Consider the following 19762-nt stretch of genomic DNA (forward strand, 5'->3'; position numbering starts at 1 on the left):
AGCTAGATATCAAAATTTTGGTTCAATCATCAGAGAACAGAACATTCTCCATTAGCAACTCTTTAACATTTACACACATCATCTATTCTTGGGGGTGAGGTGAACCTGAAAGTGAGAGGACTAATTACATGAAATTCATCTAATTGAATATGACCAGCACCCACTAATGAACTAAAATGAATCTGCTGACATTTTTATTCTAGCATTGCTGTAAGGATAATTGGGAGAATCATTCTGAGTACTAAAAGGTTTATTTTCAGTAAAGAACTACTTCTTACAAGACTTTACAGGAAAATTCCAGCTTTGAATAATGCCAAATGCCACCTCCCACACATTTCCTGATCAGTAATATATTCCTGATAAATAATGAATGAGTCTCAGAGGTTCCAGTATGGAATATAGTTATAAATAGCAGTTGATATAAGGATACTGACACGCATTTTTCCTGCCATTTTTTTCACAATAGCAAGCCTAAAGTTACTATGTGTCATGTTAGAAAACTAAAAAAAACACAATTGGATGCTGAGATTTTTTCATCTGTAACTCAGAAAAATAGTAAAAATAATTGAAAATATTCTAGTATAATCTGGCAAAAGTAAAACTTCTAAACATCCCTGTCTTTGGCAGTTTCAACTGAACTTTGAAAAGCAATCTTTAGGCTTCATAAATAATGTCCATGTGGCTTTTAAGTAATTTATATAGTCTTTTCAATGGAAATAAGCAAACTACTTAATCACCAAACATGCATTTAGTTCATTATAAGGGTTGGCCTTCTCATTATACTACATTTGCTAGTGCTTATAAAATAAAATACTAATCCATTTATAATGAATAGAGTAGCCTTTAAAATAAAAAAAAATAACTGTAGTAGTTTTGATGAAGACTAACAGCACAACTGTTTGCTATAAACATGTACAGATGTCGACACAAGACATATAAAATTAAAATCTCACTAAACAAAGTTATTCCACTGGAAAGAGCTACCTTTACCATTACAGCATTCATACATTTTGGACAGAGAACATTCAGGAGATAAATATTTAGAGTAGCTCATTCTCCTGTCATACACAAAACGCCCAGGCAAAATTACCAACTCCCTCTGGAATTCCCGGTGGAGAGAGGAGCCCAAACCCTTTGCCTAACCAAACTGCAGTCTTCCTCCACACCAGCTTATAGAAATTCTGTCTTTCACCTCTCATATGCAAAATGGAATGAGACTGTCATACCATTATACTGGGTAGCATTTTTTCCCCACACCAAATTTGCTCAGCCTCCTCAGAAATAAGATTGTACTGTCTCAGACACAAATCATAACCTAATCTTAAAGATATTGCTACACACTAATTCCATTGAGATTTCGGTATTTTATGGAAGTTGATCAAAAGGTGGAGATGTGAATTAGGGCTTGAACCTGCACCACTACAACAAATGGAAATTCAGTGGTGAAATGGCTGTGAAGGTTTCTGAGATATTTCTCTCTATCCGTGCTTCCTTCCTTTGACATGAATCAAAAGCATGTAGAGTTCATATGTATAAGCATGAGTCTGGCATCTTATCTGGGGAGAACTATGATACAGGAAAGAAGAAATCAATAATTCTAAGGAAATTAAGACCAAGACTTTGGGTTTTGGGATATCTAACTGCTGTTTTCAAAATAATAAACAATGTTTTTTTCCAAAATGCTCTCAAAAAGATCCTTTGTTGCTAAATGATTAAAATAAGGATTTTGTTCCAACTTGCAATAATTTCACACCAAAAAAAGTCACTTGCCACATTTTTCACATGCAGTTTTTCATGTGATGCTCAAAGGGGATCAAGTGCCAGATGCGTAGGAGTGCCCCAGCACCTGAAACTGTACACACCTCCTGTTCATATTTCCTTGTCGCTGCTTGCCACTGCCAGAAGCCAGCACAGACCTTGCTCCCATTTCCAAGCAAGTACTAGTTATGACACTGTGTGTTTGGGCCTTTGCATAAGGGACGTTACGCTCAGGTACAGGCTCTGTTCAACAAGACACAGATGATCTTGCTACATCTCACTCATACTACTTTAACATGCTGAGCTAGAATACACTGAATGGTACTCCAGTGTAGTCCTTATTCAAAACAGCACTGGAAAGAGGTAATTTGCTGGAAAACACCTCTCATTAAAGCATTCAGCAACATTATTGCATTAAGAAAAGAGAAGTGATATGTAGTCATGATGGAATACAATGGAGTGTTGTCATCACAATAGAGTACACTCTATTGTCACCACCTTCGATGATCATCCATCGCTGCAGTATCCTGGTATTTTACCTTCTCTCTTCCCTCCTGTACAAGCTGCTGAAGGTGTATCTCTATTCATAGTGAGGATGCATTTTTTCTCTTTCACAATTAAAGTGGGATTTTCATGTTTGCACTTTACAACATTGGTTTTAGTCAAGTTATTCATTTTAGTAAAAATGTCTCTCTGCTTGCTTTATTCCCTGAACACTGAGAATGGCATTTTACAGTTTCTCTGTGTACAGCCTTAGGAAATTAAGGATTTGTAACACCATGAATCTGAGACCAGTAAAAAGGCACAAAAACTTCACTGTTTCTCAATTAAAATGAGTTTGTTTCAAGTCAATATTTCTTCAGTTGCAGATTTACTGTATGCTACCTGCTAGTATTTACATAATATACAGTAATTGCTAAGAGACATGTTGAAAATATACCATTAGTATTATTTACTCCAGGAATCCAAGTGCAGAAACCAAAACATATCATGAATTTTTAATATTTTTCATAAAACAATGACCTTCTTTTTGCTTCAGTTTCAAATATGGCAAAGAGAAGGTCATCGAGCTGAAATATTTCTTGTATACAGTAAGAGCCTGATCCAACAGTCTTTGCAAAAGTAAAAGTCCCATTGACTTATGTTAAATGTAGCGCTTTTCTTACAAGAGAACTGCAAATTCAAGCACTAATTAGGTCCCTGGACAGAGTCTGAAAAGCACTGGTAGGTGAACCTAGGAAGCACTGATACTGTGCAATCTAAACACTATAAATACAGTAGTAACAAAGCTGAATAGAGCAAACTTCACAGCCCCATCCTGTGAATCCGCATTAATATAAATGGCCTTACTCATGGTCTTATAAATATGGGAACGGTTAAAGAGATTGGAGATTGGGTCTTTATTCTGAACAAACTTGGGCTTTTCAAGTTCCCTAAATTTAACATATAGATGTATTCTTCTCAACTGAATTTTAAAAGGATCTGAAAATAGCTCCTTTGCAAATTATATTTGACTTACGGGTAAGCAGTCTGCCACTTCCTCCCACAGACAAACAAATATACATATATATGCCATCGTAGGTTTTTTTATTTTCCCCCACAGGTTGGGTTTTTTTGGTTGCTTCCTGTCCTTTATTTTGTTTTTTGTGCTTGATAATACGTTAATTACTCTAGCTGTATTTTAATCCTATGCATATTAGATATGACGCAATAACAAATGTTATTTCTTATAGCATTTTTGCTGCCTGCATGGCACCTCTGCATCCACATCTACAACTGAACCACACAAACAAAAACTTACTTCCACATAACCATGCTAAGCAGCATTGTACACTCTCTTATTTCTTAACCAAAACTTTATAATAATGAGAAAGCAGGTATCAGCAAGGTATCAGCTGCTTTCTCCTAACAGGGCAACCACTAAGCACTATACTTCAGGACCTAGAAACGAAGATTGAAAATTTTACATTCTGCAGTTTATAGTGATTGCTGTCCTACTGGAGTCTCTATCAGTTTTTAGCAGTCACAGATGCAAAAAAAGTATTTTATCTACAAATAACTTTGCTTTTGAGAACACTGCTCATGTTTACATTCCTAACCAAGATTACATGGAAAATAAATTAATCCAAAATCACTGTTTTAAATTTAAATAAATAAAGAAGATGCTACTTTCCATTATATGGATACAAGGTCCAAATTTTCAAAAGGTATTCTGAGTCTCTAATAATTACAGTTGTCCTCAGTTCTTCAAAGATGAAGACAAAGTGCAAGAAAAAATAATAATTTACAGAACAATTCTCATTTTGGTTACTTATGCTCCCTTCAGTCTTTTTATATTTTACCAGCTTGAGATAAAGGATAGCAAGAAGGCTCAGGGATGGCTACAGGCACTTCAGCAAAAAAGCAGCCCTGACCTGGGAAACTGGTAGGTGCAAATGCATGACAGGTTGGTGATGGCACCAAGGGACGCCTAGTCCTACCACCCTGCCAGAGGCTGTGGCAGACAGCAGATCTGTGTAGGCATGGGTGCCCATAAGATGCCCAGAGAGCCTCTGCCAGAGATCATAGAATCATAGAATGCTTTGGGTTGGAAGGGGCCTCAAAGATCATCTAGTTCCAACCCCCATTGTGGGCAGAGACACCCTCACTAGTGCAGGTTTCCCAAAGCCCCATCCAACCTGGCCTTAAACGCCTCCAGGGATGGGGTTTCCACAACCCCTCTGGGCAACCTGTTCCATAGCCTCACCAGCCTCATAGTAAGAAGTTTCTTTCTAATATCTAACTTGGCCCTGCTCTCTTTCCGCTTGCAGCCATTACCGCTTGTCCTGTCACTACACTCCCTGGTGAACAGTCCCTCTCCCATTTTCCTGTAGGACCCTTTAATATTGGTAGGCCACAATTAGGTCCTCCTGGAGCCTTCTCTTCCCCAGACTGAACAATCCCAACTCTTGTAGACTATCTTCACAGGAGAGGTGCCCCTTAGTCATCTTTATGAGAACCAGAAGATCTGCCTGTAGGCAGGGGTTTCAAGCCCAGCTCCTCCAAAGCCCCTAGACTTCTGCAGAGTAAACAGGTCTGGTACAGCAAACTTGGACATGTCTCTAGATGAGCCTGCTGTCTCTATGGGTCATACAGGGGGTGAAGAGGAAGAGCAGAAGCTAGTGGGCTCTGCACCATTTTACTTTGCCAGCCTCAGTCCTGCTCAGGAAAGGGAAAATTCTCAGGTGCTTGAGTTAGTTGCATTTTCTTGCCTGCACTACAAAGTGCATACGGTGCTTATTAAAAACTTTTAGAATATGGTTAACACCTTCTTGCCTTTGGTAACTCCGCAGTATTTGAACATAGCCAAAAGCTAGCGTGGGTAATAAAATGCTGTTCAGCTTTCTTGTCAGTATTTCACAAACATTCCACACGACAGGAATTCCTGAGCACCCAAGACAAGGTACAAGCACTGCTCTGAACAGTGCCAGCCTTGCATCACCTGCTACAAATACTTTGCATACAATGCAGATATTGTACCCACCACAGTAAAATTATTCACAAGGTTTTAGTAAATTAAGTTGCTGCTTTTATCACGTAGTTAAGTTGCATATTTATGGCAATGGTACTGAAATGCTTTTAAATGGTACAAATAAAAAGGAAAATATCACATGTCTGGTTTTAGACACTGGGGTGGTGACCCTTCTGGATGCGCTAAGCTAATCTGTGGTAGCAACAGGAAAATATTCAGGACAGGGTATATTTTGCTTTTCTTTTTCTCTCTGCGCAATTACCTCAGAAACTTACACATGTTGCTTTGAAGGAAAATACATTTTATCTTTTTCCCCTCAGCCTGAATAACAAACTGAAGATGGCATGAAAGCAGTCCAATCAATACCCGTGGTACAAAGGCATTATTGTATTTTAGTGGTAGAAATACACGAAGGCATATGGAAAAATTATTATTTTTCTTTTACGCAGACAGATGACTTGTGTCATTCAGTTTCAGTGTACAAATGGAATGCCACCCATTTGCAGCCTTCCTGTAAAACACCAGCTTCCAGATCATACAGTAGCTGGTCTTATTATCATTGTCAATAGTTCCATTTGGCAGTAGACAGCTAATTCTTTTCATGTGCTAATGATTAATCAGACAAGTCTATTTACTAATGTATCAGAATGCATTAGAAATATAGGTAATGAGGGACAGAATATCAATTTATTTATAAATGAACTGCACTTACATTGGATACGTATTGACTCAAGTCAAAGAATAAAGTAGAAAATGTAATATACGTGTAAACCCTTACAATGAATTAAAAGAGAATTTTAGAATCACATTTCAAGACATTTTATTGACTCTTCCACAAGCCAAAAGGGATGTCACAGCAAGGTTTTCCAATACAGACACCACAAAATGCTCGCCCAAACCATAGTTAGCACCCGTAGCTGTACTTCTTGGCAGATGATCTAATGCCACAGAACAAATGCTGCACTGGCATTTAAGAACAGTAAGTCTGTTTGTGCAGGTGAATGTGTGTATATCACCAAGATGAAAGACACTACAATGAGATACATGGTGCTTCAGTGGAATATCCTGACCACGAGCAAATCACCTTCAGAGTGATGACACCTGACTTGCCTACTTCTTCTAGCTGTTGTAGAAAATACAGAAGAATGGACAGCTAGGTATGATATTTATGAGACAAATGCCAATTTGGAGCAGCTGACCAGAAATTGTGTAACCCACGTATTGTTTCTGGACAGGTTTTAATGCAGAGTACACTCACGTCCCACCAAACTAGCAGAATTATACTGGTATTAGAAACTGCTATCATCTACTGACTGTCTGTTTAAGAAAACAGATCTTATTTACCACGATTATTCTGTAGTCATTATTTACATCAACTTATCATATTTCCCAGAGGACACGTTAAACAGGTATTTTTTGCGGTCTGGCACAGTTCGTATACAATACTACCCATTCTTAGCTCTACACAAAATATTTCTGCTTAATTTACTGCATCTATTACTACTACTTTCCTTTTGCTCATAAAAGCTGTGTCTCTCAACACAGATATTTCTCAGTGAGAACAGACAGGCACTAGAAGGCAGGGAGGAGTCCAACACGGGAGCAGTTTAAAATGTTAAAAGTTTGAGGCAGAAGCCAAATGTTCAAATACAGTTTCCAGATGAACTTGTCTTGCTTCTTAGAGGTAAATATTACAAATCCAGAGGTTAAGATTCAAGAAGCCTTTCGCTATTGCGTGTGTGAAAACAGCCACTGGTTTAACAATCCCAGCAATGCATCTGCAGCATTGTGGTATTTGAATACAGCTACATCCATTATCAATGCTCACAGAAATACAGTTTATATAAAAAGTCAGAAAGTTAGATCATGCAGGCACACAAATGCATTTCCTCTGGCTATGTCTGCATCTGGGCCTTCTATTTAAGGATTTAGAGCTTCATGGTAGATATTGTAAGATTATTTAAAAGGTCAATACCTATTACAATCTTTCATTAGCTATATATACACCATATGTTTTAATTTTTTAATATTTTATCCAGTGAAAGCAGTAACTCAACAAGTACAAAAGAAATTTTACCAAAATTGGTAAGTAGGTTCAAGAGAGAAACATGTCTTTGGAAAATAAAAGAAAGAAAAGCAACAAAATCATATGAATCACACACAAAAACCTAACCAACACCCCCTGCCCCTCCCCAAAGTCAAACTTCTTTTGTCACTGCTCAGAAGGGATTGAAAGCTAGATGTCAGAAACTTTCACTGAATCCTCACGTGAAAGTTTTCAGCCTTTTTAATGAATTAACAAGTTAAGAAAAACTGTGTGCCCATGCAAGCAGGCGCAGGGTCCAGATGCACGGCTGAGGCACAGCGCCCTGTTCGGCTGTGGCCGACAGCGTGAGAATTCCTCCTGTGTGAGAATTCCTCCTGTTGGGAGGAAAGTAAAACACTCCTGCAGCGTGCTCCCCTGAGGTATTCTGGAATAACTCTGCACCATGGCTGGGATATTGGGTTAAACAGCCCCATTTAAACTTACGGCACCCGTTCCTTTTTACTTCTGCTTCTGTTGCAGAGCAGGTATAAAGATCTCTAATGCTTAGATCCACTTATAACGCTATGAAAAATACCCTGTGAAACAGCAGCAGGGCAGACTGAATGTGAGTGGCCTGAGTGTGTGTGAAAAGAAGACATGGGGATAATGAGAACACTGACACAGTGAATCCTGCCTAACCTTTTGCAGACAGTTTCACCGTACTTAAAACTGCCTTGAAATTTTATCTAAACGTATGTGGACCGAAAGTACAACTGAAACCAGAACCCAAGACTACTTGAAAGGATATTTGATATGATAGCACGGTGATTAGAGACAAGAGAATTAATGCCAGAGCTGTTTGTGCACACAGATAAACATGAAAGCTGCTCAACTTTATTCCCAATAAATAATTTGCTGGATACTCTCTCAAGAGCTCTATAGAGGATAAGCTGACCTTTGCTAAACATGTAACAATTTTCATAGTACTGCTTTAATCATGGGTAAAATTTTCAGAATTTGACAACCTTTTCTATTCCCCTGGTAAAAGCTCTTCTTCAAGAATGTCTAATGCTGCTTCTTACTTGGTGTTCAATAGAAGCCAGTCTATAACGCAATGCACTCCCTTTATGTGATGTTTAGATATGAGATTGATCTCAGAGGACACCCTGGAGTTCTGAAAGTAGGATTATTGGATTTTGTGGCTTTCTCAGATGTCAGAGATCTTTAAACAGTGTCTTGCAAAGTTGCTACATCCCAACTGTCTGTGAACAGCTTATGAACTCATCAGAGAAGATAGTCTCCATGGTAATTAGACTTTAAGGGAGAGCTGCAGCTTCCCATCCCATCAAATTAAATACAAGGACTTTCACATGCTACAAAATTATTTACTTAATCAGTAGGCTTTTAAAAAGATAGGCTATTGACATGAGAGAGAATTCAGAGTTCAGAGCAATTGAAATACAAAAGGCACTATTAATGCAGTTAGCACAGATTCAGAACAGTACCTTTTGGTTCTACTCTTACCCTGAAAAGGCACTGGGCACTGGTTGAACTAAAAACCCCGATTTATTAGCATCTCCAAGTGGCTGCATACAGCCTTTTCTAGATACATGACTTTGGATGGGCAGGAACTAACAATATCTTCCATTTCTGCCCTTTGCTGTAGCAAAAGGAATTAGAAACATATGTGGTCTTCCAATTAATTTCTGTGTTTAAAAAAAGAAAAAAGAGGGAGAGGGTAAGTTTAGGTGAAAGCAAACCTGTTATTCCTGAGATAGCTAGACAAAGTTATTTCCATTTTATGGAGGATGTGAGAATTTGACATTTTGTTACGTTTCAGTTAAAACCAAAAACACTGCAGAGCTGCCTGGGAAAGGGATTTGCAGCTCTCTGCCAAGTTTATAATGCGCTGGAACCTGAGAAGCACTCCATGAATGTAGGAAGGCTAATATTCTAAGAGCTGCAAGTCTGAGTTGTGCATCTGGCACCTCCCACCACACCCAAGGACCGGGAAACATCCCAGTCAGGTGGTCTGCAAGGGGTCTGGTGTCCATAGGGAGCCTGGCACTCTCTTTGGTAGCCAGACAGGTCCCCAGGTACTCAGAAATTAGCTTATTTATTTGTAAGCAATTATGGAATATTTTTATATTACCATTTGCCAGTTTGGGCTCTTCTAAGTTCCATTTTTAAGGATTCACAACTGTTCCCCTTCCCGTTTTTCTGGTGCTTCAGTGCTGGTTTGCAAGGAGCCAATTCTGAGAAAAAAATAAACCAAGAACCTAACTTCTGTCGTCAAAGGTTTATAGCTTGATGCCAGAAGTGAACTGAAGAGTATTTAGATTTCAGCAACATCCTAATTTCATTGGGGTAAGCAGTGTGACAAGGCCTGGGGTAGCATTTGCCTTAAAAACCTCCCTTTAACAGGCTTTGTTGAGGCAGCTCTGAAGCCTTTCTTAGAGATCTTCTTATTGCTGCTTCTTACAGCTCACGCAGAGATATTATATACAGAGACGTGCAATATCCACAGCATCTGAACCTCCGCTCTGGGCTTAGACAGAGACTTCTCTGATTTACAAATGTCTTGTAATTTGTTGCTCAGACAGAACACCTATTTTAAGATTATGTTATTAATAGCCCAAACCGAGCATCTCATCAAAGGCTCTTTAAAAAGACGGCAAGTTTCTTTTGTCTTCAGCGAGTTTTTAGCCAAGTTACAGGTTCATAACTTGCATTGTTCTTTATAATGCAAGTGTAAACAATATGCACATTCATTTATTGCCCCTCCCTGTCCAAAAGATATACAATTTCTGAGGACAATCTTTCAAAACACAAACGTTGCTGCTGAAAAATGTCATATAATATACATAACTGTTAGTTATTTTACCATAGTAATGTAAATCCTTGTTCAAAGCTATTATAATAATTTCATAGAAATAATTACCCACTGAGCTAGTAACTCTATTTTTATGGACCACATATGTAAACTAGAAAACTAATGTTTTTCACATAGTTATCTGCTGTACATAAACATGCAAATTGAAAGCCTACTTCATAGAACCTGTAGAAACAAAGATTTTTAAATGATGACTAAGAAAGTAAAACATTTTCTTGGTGATTTTACAAATGTTCTCATTGATGGCTTACTGCGAGCTATATCCAGAATGTGAAACGTGTTTAATGTACTTTAGACTTTTTGGCTGCTCTTTTCTATTTTACAGGTTTGTTACTCTTATCATTGCTCCACTGGAAAAATCCAACATTTTGAAGTCAATTTGCCATAAAAGCACTGCAAGATGCCAGTCAGTTATATAATTCAGACAGCACGTGACACCACAGAGCTGTTCTGATTTCTCCCTCTCACCAAAAAAAGGGAAAAAAATAAATACTGAGCTTTCATAGCAACAAAACAGAAAAAAAGACTGATATTTAAATAACAACAGTGTATGTCTGGAATCTGAGACAGTATCATTTAATTGTAGGGCATTTTCATTTAAAAATCAAAATTTTTCCATCACAATCATTTTATATGGTTTGGACAAGCCTTGTAGGCCAAAGTTTTCAAAATACATGTTATCTTTAACATCACATCCCAGTATCTCAGTCCCTTGTGACTAAGTCTTCTGCGTAGGCCTGCATGAACCAGCACAGACAAGCACACAGAGACTCTCAAGTTAAATCCAAGTTAGCATAAAGCCCAGAAGATTAGAAGAGTCTCATTTCACAAGAATTTTCAAGCTCTTACAACAACTACACTAATGGACCCAGGGTTTGCTGCTTTAGTCTGGGCTTTGTGGCCAACAGTGGGAGGAGCCTGGCCTCTCCGAGGGCATATTCAGTAACAGTAGGCTGATAAAGAGAGAATTTCCTACATGTCCATGCCAAGGATAACAACACTGCTAGAATAGGCAGGCTCAGGAGAGATACCAACGTGTCCTGTTACAAACGTATTGATAAATTCCACTTCAATGAGGAAATACGGCAACTTTCCCTGTATCTGGGGATCCTGATTAGGGCTCTGTCTTTCGTTATCCAAGGACAATTCTCATATCCCTCACATGATAAATCTTGGCAGTAGAGAGTAAGATTATCATCATGACACACAGATAGAGGAACAGGTGTGAAGCCATGAAGAACTATGTTTTTCCCTCTGGAAAAGTGAGCTTGTCAACATAACCCTCAAAAGGCAAATTCAGGGAGAAGGTGGCATAGCGTAATGAGACAGGTACAAAACCACCCAACTGCAAGAAACCACAAAAAAAAGGACAGGACAGTCTTTGGAGAAGTCAGGGGAGAGAGCAAGGGAGTAAAAAATTTTCCCTTCTACACTGAACAAAAGTCCTTCACTTCAAAGAGGGAGGAATGGCCCCCAGAAAGCCTTACAAAGACAAAGGAGCGGAGCCTGCAATACGCTCCCTCAGATAGCACTACTGCTACTGTCAAGCGCTCCCAATAAGCAAAGGCAACATAATAAGTAAAATAAGCAATTGTAGGGACATGAGAAGAGAGTCCATGTATAGCAAGATAGCCTAAATTTCCTTTCTGGAACTCCCAAAGCTCACCTATGGCAGTCTTTTGCTGCAATTTCAGTTAGAAAAAGCACCTTTAAATTGTTTATTATAACAGGGAGTCATAACACAGATAAATCCCTTTTTTTCCACTCCCCTCCGCTGCGTGCTATTTGCTGTGTTGTGTCCAAGCTTTTCTTTGTGGTCTTTTTGGAAGCTTCTTTTTTCCCCTGTTAACTTTATGTCTTGTGCAGTCTTCTAACAGCCTGTACTGATCAGACAGCATTGGCAAGAGGCTATTAAAACATATATAATCAATTTTATTATTTTGCAGCACTCGCTAAAGGCTTTGTATAATGAGCACACTAATGACATTGAAAATGCAGGGAGTAGCATTAGAAACTATGACAAAGGCACAGCGTTCAAAGTTTGGAGTACGTTTGCCTTAGAGCATCCCTGGGTTAACTGGCTAGTGCGATTGATGAATGCGTCAGGCTTCCAATTGCAGTCAGGGCAAAAGGAAAGTTGTTAAGTAGTGTTCATATGTCAGCTTCAATGGCCAGAATACCATACCACAAAACCAAAATGCAATTCAGCACGACTGGCAACCATCCATCAAACAGGTCGAAAATTGAATGAACTTACAACAAAATTATCCCCGGTCGAAAGGGAGTAGCATTCCTATGGGTTGCGGTAAGACTGTTCGACAGAGCGCTTGCTCGCAACACATGGCAACTGTGTCCCTCTCTTCCAGCTTCTACCGCTCCCAGAGCTTTCATAAACACTTAACATTTCATAAAAGTTACGGTTTTACACGTGATTTCTGAGCTACAAAAAAATGTACAGGGTGTGTTGCCCCCTCTCCTTCCCTTCCCCGCTCCAGCGCTAACGTGCTTTATAAACACTGGTTAGAGCAGCTGATCCAGATGTACTCAGAACTTATTTTTTTCCAAAATTTAATATCTGCCCTACCTGACTCACCCTGCTCCATTGAGGATTCAACCCTAGAAGAGGGAAATGCAACGCTTTGTGCGTGGTGCCGTACTGTTACACCAAATTTCTCCTCTATTTGACACTAAGCAGAGATGTCTCTTCGAAGCTTTAGCAAAAGGCATCAAAGAAAGTGAGGAAAAATGTCAAGAACTTGTAAATAAACAGCTGGCTTGCAACATATGTATTTTCTTCTATATTTTTCAGGTGCCACAATCTACAATCCATATCTGCCAGCCTTGTAGCATGCAGCATAATTTAACTGTAATTGATAATGTAAGGGCAGATGGAGAGAAGTGTCAGCTCCTGCTCACATCCTCTGGGGATGCTACAGAAATCAAAGCAGATGGTCCAATTGCTTCTTATTTATGTGTTGCTGCTAGCTCCTCTGCTTGCAGGATAATGGATCATTATTGCCTGCTGTGCACAAACACCAATATGCTTTTAAATCTGGTTCTCAAACCTTATGAAAAAGCACTATATTTCATATTAATTTGTGAAGCTGCACTTAACAGGGTCCACTGATTTTAATTTATAACTTTCAAAGGAAAAAGGTTCAGCCAAGGATTATTTTTTCATAAAATAAGTGATCAACTGAGATTTCTAACAAAGGCACAGGCTAGTTAACGGATCATACGTGCTTCAAGAGCAGAGAGCAGTTAATTACGATTTGAAGGGTACAGTATTATGCGGTTTTATTTATTGACCAGTCTTTGGCAATGAAGGCAAATCTCCTTAAAATTATAACTTCAAATATATATCAGACAAGATATCGTGATGTCACTAGAATCCTTTGTTTACCCAGAGATGCTCGTGAATTCTCACAGATTACAGTTAGGAAACCTGCTTCTCCAAGGAGCTCAGACAGGCTACAGGACTGCCTGCACATCCCCCCTCATTGTACAGACCTCCAGTGACTCAAACCCCCGTGGCTCTACCCTTGGCAGTACACGTATTCCATGGAAAGCGGTTGGGACACCTTCTGGAACTCATTGTAGCAACTTTACTGGCACTAAACCCTAACGTTTCACAGCAAGACCAGTATTTATTTGCTTTGGCTACTATAGCAAATGAAGAAGTTAAGTCACAGTTTAGAAATGAGATAAGATAGCCGGCTGCAGAACTCTGCTGAAACGCAACACGTAACAGGTTCGTGGAACTCCCTTCAAAGATACTGATGCACTTTTTCCTTCAGCTGAGACAACACATCCCCAGAACAATTTTGCAAATGTTTAGTCCCAAACTTCAGCTAGTAATATGCAATTTCTTTCATTTTAAGAAGTCTCAGATCAAAGGGCAAACTATAAAGTGAGTTTACTATTATGAAATAAGTAGACATGTTAACACCAGCAGCATATGGAGATCTATATAGCACAGCAGATATTTGATAAATTCTGAAAAGCTGAATTGAAGCTTTCAAGCTTCAAGTCAGTCCCTTGAAGGGATAAAGTGTCGGGCAGTGCAGCCAGTGAGTGAACCACTGAGTGAACACACTAAGGCTTTTTCCAAGTATGGGACCTAAGAAGGAACAAATCAAGTTTAGGTTAATCCACCACTTATCTACCCTCAAGGTGAATCAGTTAATCATTAACAAAAGAAAATGTTCAGTGTTCTATGCACTGTTCAATTAATCCATTCATCTGCTGAAGTGATTAGATGCTCTGATGGCTGGAGTTGAGATTGAACCCTTGTTTTATTTACTATCCTACCAGTTCAACCAAATGTTGTTGTGATTTGACTTTAAAAATGAAGTTCCTTTTTCAGTGCTGTGCTCTGATATGGTTCAGGCAAAGAGTATGGATTTCAATCATTTTTTCTGTCTAGAACCTAAACGTATCAGGCAGTACTACTGTCCAGTGTCAGGGAGGAAATTACTGCTATATAACAAACGTGCTGGTACCAGGGAATGTTATTTCACTCGCTGATCAGGCAATCTACCACTGATTGATGAAAGCTTTGGATAAATTTAGCAATCGCCTTCGTGATCAAGACAAGTTCAAGATACTCATTAGCCAAACCAAATTAAGTCTCACATGCTAAAAAGCAATTTCAAATCAGTGGTGTCTGGCAAATATTGTGAGTTTGTTCAGGGAACTTCTAAAACCACTAGAACCTAGTTGAGAATCACCTGCATATACATAAATATTTATTGTAAAGGCTCTCAAAGTAATTTGGATCTGTCCCCTGGAAGACTGGGAATTGTTACCATGTACAATGTCTGAGTACTGAGTCCCTGTGACTGCGGATTTGAATTAAATTTGCCCCTTTCCCTCTACCATAACAGAAAAGCAGTGAGATGATCTTTCTGATGTGGTACAGATTAAAGCCTGGAATCCTGCTGGACTAAGTCCAGAGGAGGCCCCAGAGATGATCAGAGGGCTGCAGCAGGTTGAGAGAGTTGGGGGTGTTTATCCTGGAGAAGAGTAGGCTCTGGGGTGACCTTATAGCAGCTTTCCAGTACCTGAAGGGTCTACAGGAAAGTTGGAGAGGGACACTATAAGACCATGTAGGGACGGGACAAGGGGCAATGGGTTTAAACTAAAAGAGAGATTTAGAGGTGTAAGGAAAAATATTCTTCCCTGTGAGTGTGATGAGGTCCTGGCACAGGCTGCCCAGAGAAGCTGTGTCTGCTCCCTCCCTGGCAATGTTCAAGGCCAGGTTGGATGGGGCTTGGGACAACCTGAGCTAATGGGGGGTGTCCCTGCCCATGGCAGGGGGAGGCAACTAGAATCTATGATTCTATGATCCTAGATACACAATGATTGGGTTTAATTGTATTTTTAATTAATAACTTCCTATAGATGATTTGATAAATTTATCTACAAATTAAAGTTGTCATTGGAAGGAGCTCCAAGGAATTTATCCGTTGTCCTCTGAACTTCAGTTTTTTCTTAATGGTCCTACCCTGATTCTCAGTAAAATTTTGGCAGAGGTCATAAGATCATCCTTATTTCCAATCCATACCTGCAAAGCAACACGGTGGGGGTGTGGGGGAGGTGTTTGTCAGCCTTTAAGGCATCTCCTTTTGCAGTCTTGTATTCTTCTGATCATTTATTTGCTATCAACAGAATCAATGCATTCTCAAGTCTTCCAGGGAGGTTCTGAGGATGTTAGTGATTTTTGAGCTACGGTCCCATATATAGATCATGTAAAACCAGACAACCATTTTTCAACAGTTCTACACACTGCAGTGACCATTCTGATAGCGTATGCCTCTTTTAAGTAGCAACATGTACCTGACCAGATACTTGTGCATTTCAGATCTAACCCAAATTTTTTTTAACGCTGATATTGAACTTTAAAAGAAAAATTGGTAATATTAAGTTCAAACACTCAACACGCAAATGCATCTCTTAATATTGTGCAAATATAATGCAGTTTATGCCAGAAGCATAATTATGTAGTAACAGTCCTAGAGAAATATAATTACACTTGCTGAAATACGTTGACAGCAGCTGAGTGGCATTCTAATGAACTTTCTCCAGAGGACTTCATTATGATAGTTTCATAACAGGTGAACACTTTGGAACACTCTTGTCTGCAAGTGCCTTCCAACACAGGTAGTCAGCACTTCTCAGCCACATACAAGCCCTTGGACCTGCCTTGGCCTCTGGCTTTACTCACAGGATCCAGTTTATATTGGAGGGCACCGTAAAGGAGTTAAAGTTGAAGATATGCTTAAGACAATACACAGACTTTGCCTGCTCTCCCCCATCCTTTCGTTTCTGCTGAACCCGGTACAGCTCGGGAACCAGCTCCAGATATCTTGGGCTCCTCTTCCAAATTGTCACTGACAAGATTTCACAGGTACTAACAGGTTATGGTTTGATTATAACACCACTATCACTACAGCAGATTACACGGAAGTAGATGCTGGTGCACCCTCTGACTGGTGACCAGATTGTAGAACTCAAGTAAGAAAAGTCCCCTTCACCCTGCTCAATACCCTGACTTGCATTACAGACGTTACTCTATTTTACATCATTTGTTTTATTTCTGCAGCTGAAAACTAAGCTTAGGCTGCACTGATTGCTACTCTTTTGGCAGAGTAAGACCTACTGTAACAAGCCCCTGGAGCTACTGCAGCGAGCAGGGGGTTTATCCAGGGGCAATAGTTAGTGTAAGGACTGAGGATCACCTAAGCCTTCAAAGCAGCGCTTAAGTGGGGATTAAAGGGTGACTAAGTGGTGCCGAACCCTGGCATGCAATAGATTTCACGCAGCACAAATGTTCATTACACCACTGGATGAGTGTAACAGTTCACTGTGCCAAACAAAGATAGTGCTCCTAACTTGCATTTTCTACACAGAGCCCAGTGCAACTGCACATTACAGCATTCCTTACTAACACATCTGCTTCCACCCTCATGTATTTACTTAGCTGGTTTCCAGCTCTTGAGTTTTTTGACATATCTTAAAGAAACCTCAGCTAGATGCTGGCCTCTGAAACCTCTATTCTCTTCAAATTCATTATACTTTAAATTATTTAAACAGTCTTAATAAAGTTTTTATCCTTGATCTTCTCTAGAATTAGAGATGCAGTTCTAATCTCCCTGATACGAGTTGGAATCTGAAAGTCTGCAGAGGAGCCATTCCTAAATTAATCAGAGTTGCAGTGTCAGGTTAGTCTCAACGAAATTAAAACCTAACAGGGAAGTGGTAAAACTTCGCTCCCCCCCCCCCCCCCCCCCCAACCTTTTTCTCCCTTGTAAGATTCATTAACTGCCCGGATGTGACAGTTCTCAAGTTGGAACAGTACTGCACTGGGAAAATGAAATTAAAATCAATGCTGGATGCATGAGGAACAAACCAAAAGTTTTATAAATTCAGTAAACTACAGAGTCAGAATTATGTGACACGCTGTGAATGTGTTTAGCTCCCTGTCTGTAATACCAGAAATACTCAAATACATCAAAAATAAACAGTTGGCTTGAAGTCACAATTATGATTTCTGTGTTTCAATGCCACCTGACCTGTATGGATGATAAAATACACTATCAATGTGAGGGTGAGCATCCTCTGAGGGTGCAGTACCACTGCAGCTGAGAATACAGTATGACTCCACAATAACAGAAACCAGCCTTTTGTTAATTATGAACAGAAATTCTTGAATTACGCTTAGTGCAGCTGTAGGAAGACCAGCAACATAGCTCACTTTAGATGGGAATATCAAATAGTCAAGAAGGAATTATCAAGGGAGGCCAAGCTAGCAAGCACTGGAACACCTTCTGAAGTCCTCCAGAGCCAGGCTGGGGTATGTGGAACCCAGATTGGCTGCAGTCTGAGGGACAGAGGTAACACAGGCGGGCAGAGCCCAGCCTGCCCAGAGGAAAAGCTTTAGCCCTATAGGTGCCTGAGGTGAGAGAGGGGAAGGTTGTGCCACGTCCTTGAACCGTGGTTGAAGGAGATCATACAGTAAGACTTGGGCAAGAGGGCTCTGGGAAAAGCCTCTTCATGCTGTGAGCCAAACCTCCTAACTGTCTTACGTGGTCTTTGCATGAACGAGGAGAGTCTGACAAGCTCCAGCTGCATAATATAGGATAACTTTTCATAATAGAAGAAAATTATAACTGTGTGCATGTAATTAATTCTTCAAAATTAATAGAACTAACTGTGTGTGTATAGTTACTCATATGATTAAATTTTCAAGGCATTCAGAACAATCAATTTCATGGTGCCTAAATATAAAAAACCATTAGATTCTCTAAAACTGTTATTTTGAATACTTTAGAAATCAACAAAATGTTCCTTTTATAACAAAGAAACATTTGTTTAATATGTTGAAGCAAATGGATTTTCTCTGTCAGTGATTACACTCTTTCTTCAGTTCTTTCTGGTTAACAGAAATTTTGATTGTCAATCAAATCTTAAATCTCTGTACTTACTATCCAAACAGTCACCTACAATTTCTTCCCCTAGTCACGTTCCTGCCATAAAATAAATTAATGACACACTCAATCATTCATTTAGAACACGAAGAAATGTTCTCTAATAATAGTTTTCATATTAACCAGCTAAATTTGAAACATAATTCAACATCTACCTAATTAGAATAGTCACATACACTTATACAGTAGGTGATAAAATAATTTTTCATAACCTCGCCTGAGACTCTGTAACCTGGAACACATGCCAATAACTTGAGCAGTTACATACTGTATTGCAGCCAGATCCCCAGTGAGAAAAAGAACAAGACAAACCCCTTGAAGCTGTACCTAATTTTAAAAAGGAATCTCCTTTTTCCCTCAGATATCTGTGGATACCCAGAGCTGCCTCTCTACACACCTGCTGAGCTCCTGATGGCTCACAGACAAAGAGAGAAGTTTCTGTGTGGTATCCTAGAGCAGCAGAGCAAATTCTTTGATGGGTAGACATGGTTCTGATTTTTATTTAGTAGTCTATAAAATCTGCCTAGCATAGCGTAGTATGGCCACCAAATGACCCAAAACACTTTCAAAGGCATTTCTGTACAACAACTGCAACAATTCAATAGATTTGATTCAATACTTCTCTGGGGTGCAACCACAGACTACAACAGGGCTGGGAAGCTCTGAGCCGAGCACCTCGGGGCCTGACCCTGACTGACTAAGTGGACATGCAACATCTCAGAACAAAGCCCCCTGTTGCACTACAGCTGCATAATGGGATTTCTTTTGTTTGTTTGTTTCCTGTTCTAGAGAATCTTCTTTTTTTTCCGAAAGTTATTTCCTCTTTTCTCAATAGTTAATGCTGTGCTATGTACTTTGCTAGAAAAGATCTAGGATGACATCCTATTGCTTGACTTCATGAGTTTCAATATGAGGAGATAATCTCCAAGTTGTTCCACACATTTTTAAAATCAGTTGTACATAAGGAAGGTGCACAACAGCTTTATATTTACGTTGCGATGCCTGTTAGTATTAACACAAAGTCAGTTTGATTTTACTTGACCTACCCACACTGTCCTGGTACTCAGTGACAGGAGCTGCACCCT

Source organism: Gallinula chloropus (assembly GCF_964237585.1).
Source record: "Gallinula chloropus genome assembly, chromosome: 13".
In the NCBI taxonomy this organism is placed as follows: domain Eukaryota; kingdom Metazoa; phylum Chordata; class Aves; order Gruiformes; family Rallidae; genus Gallinula; species Gallinula chloropus.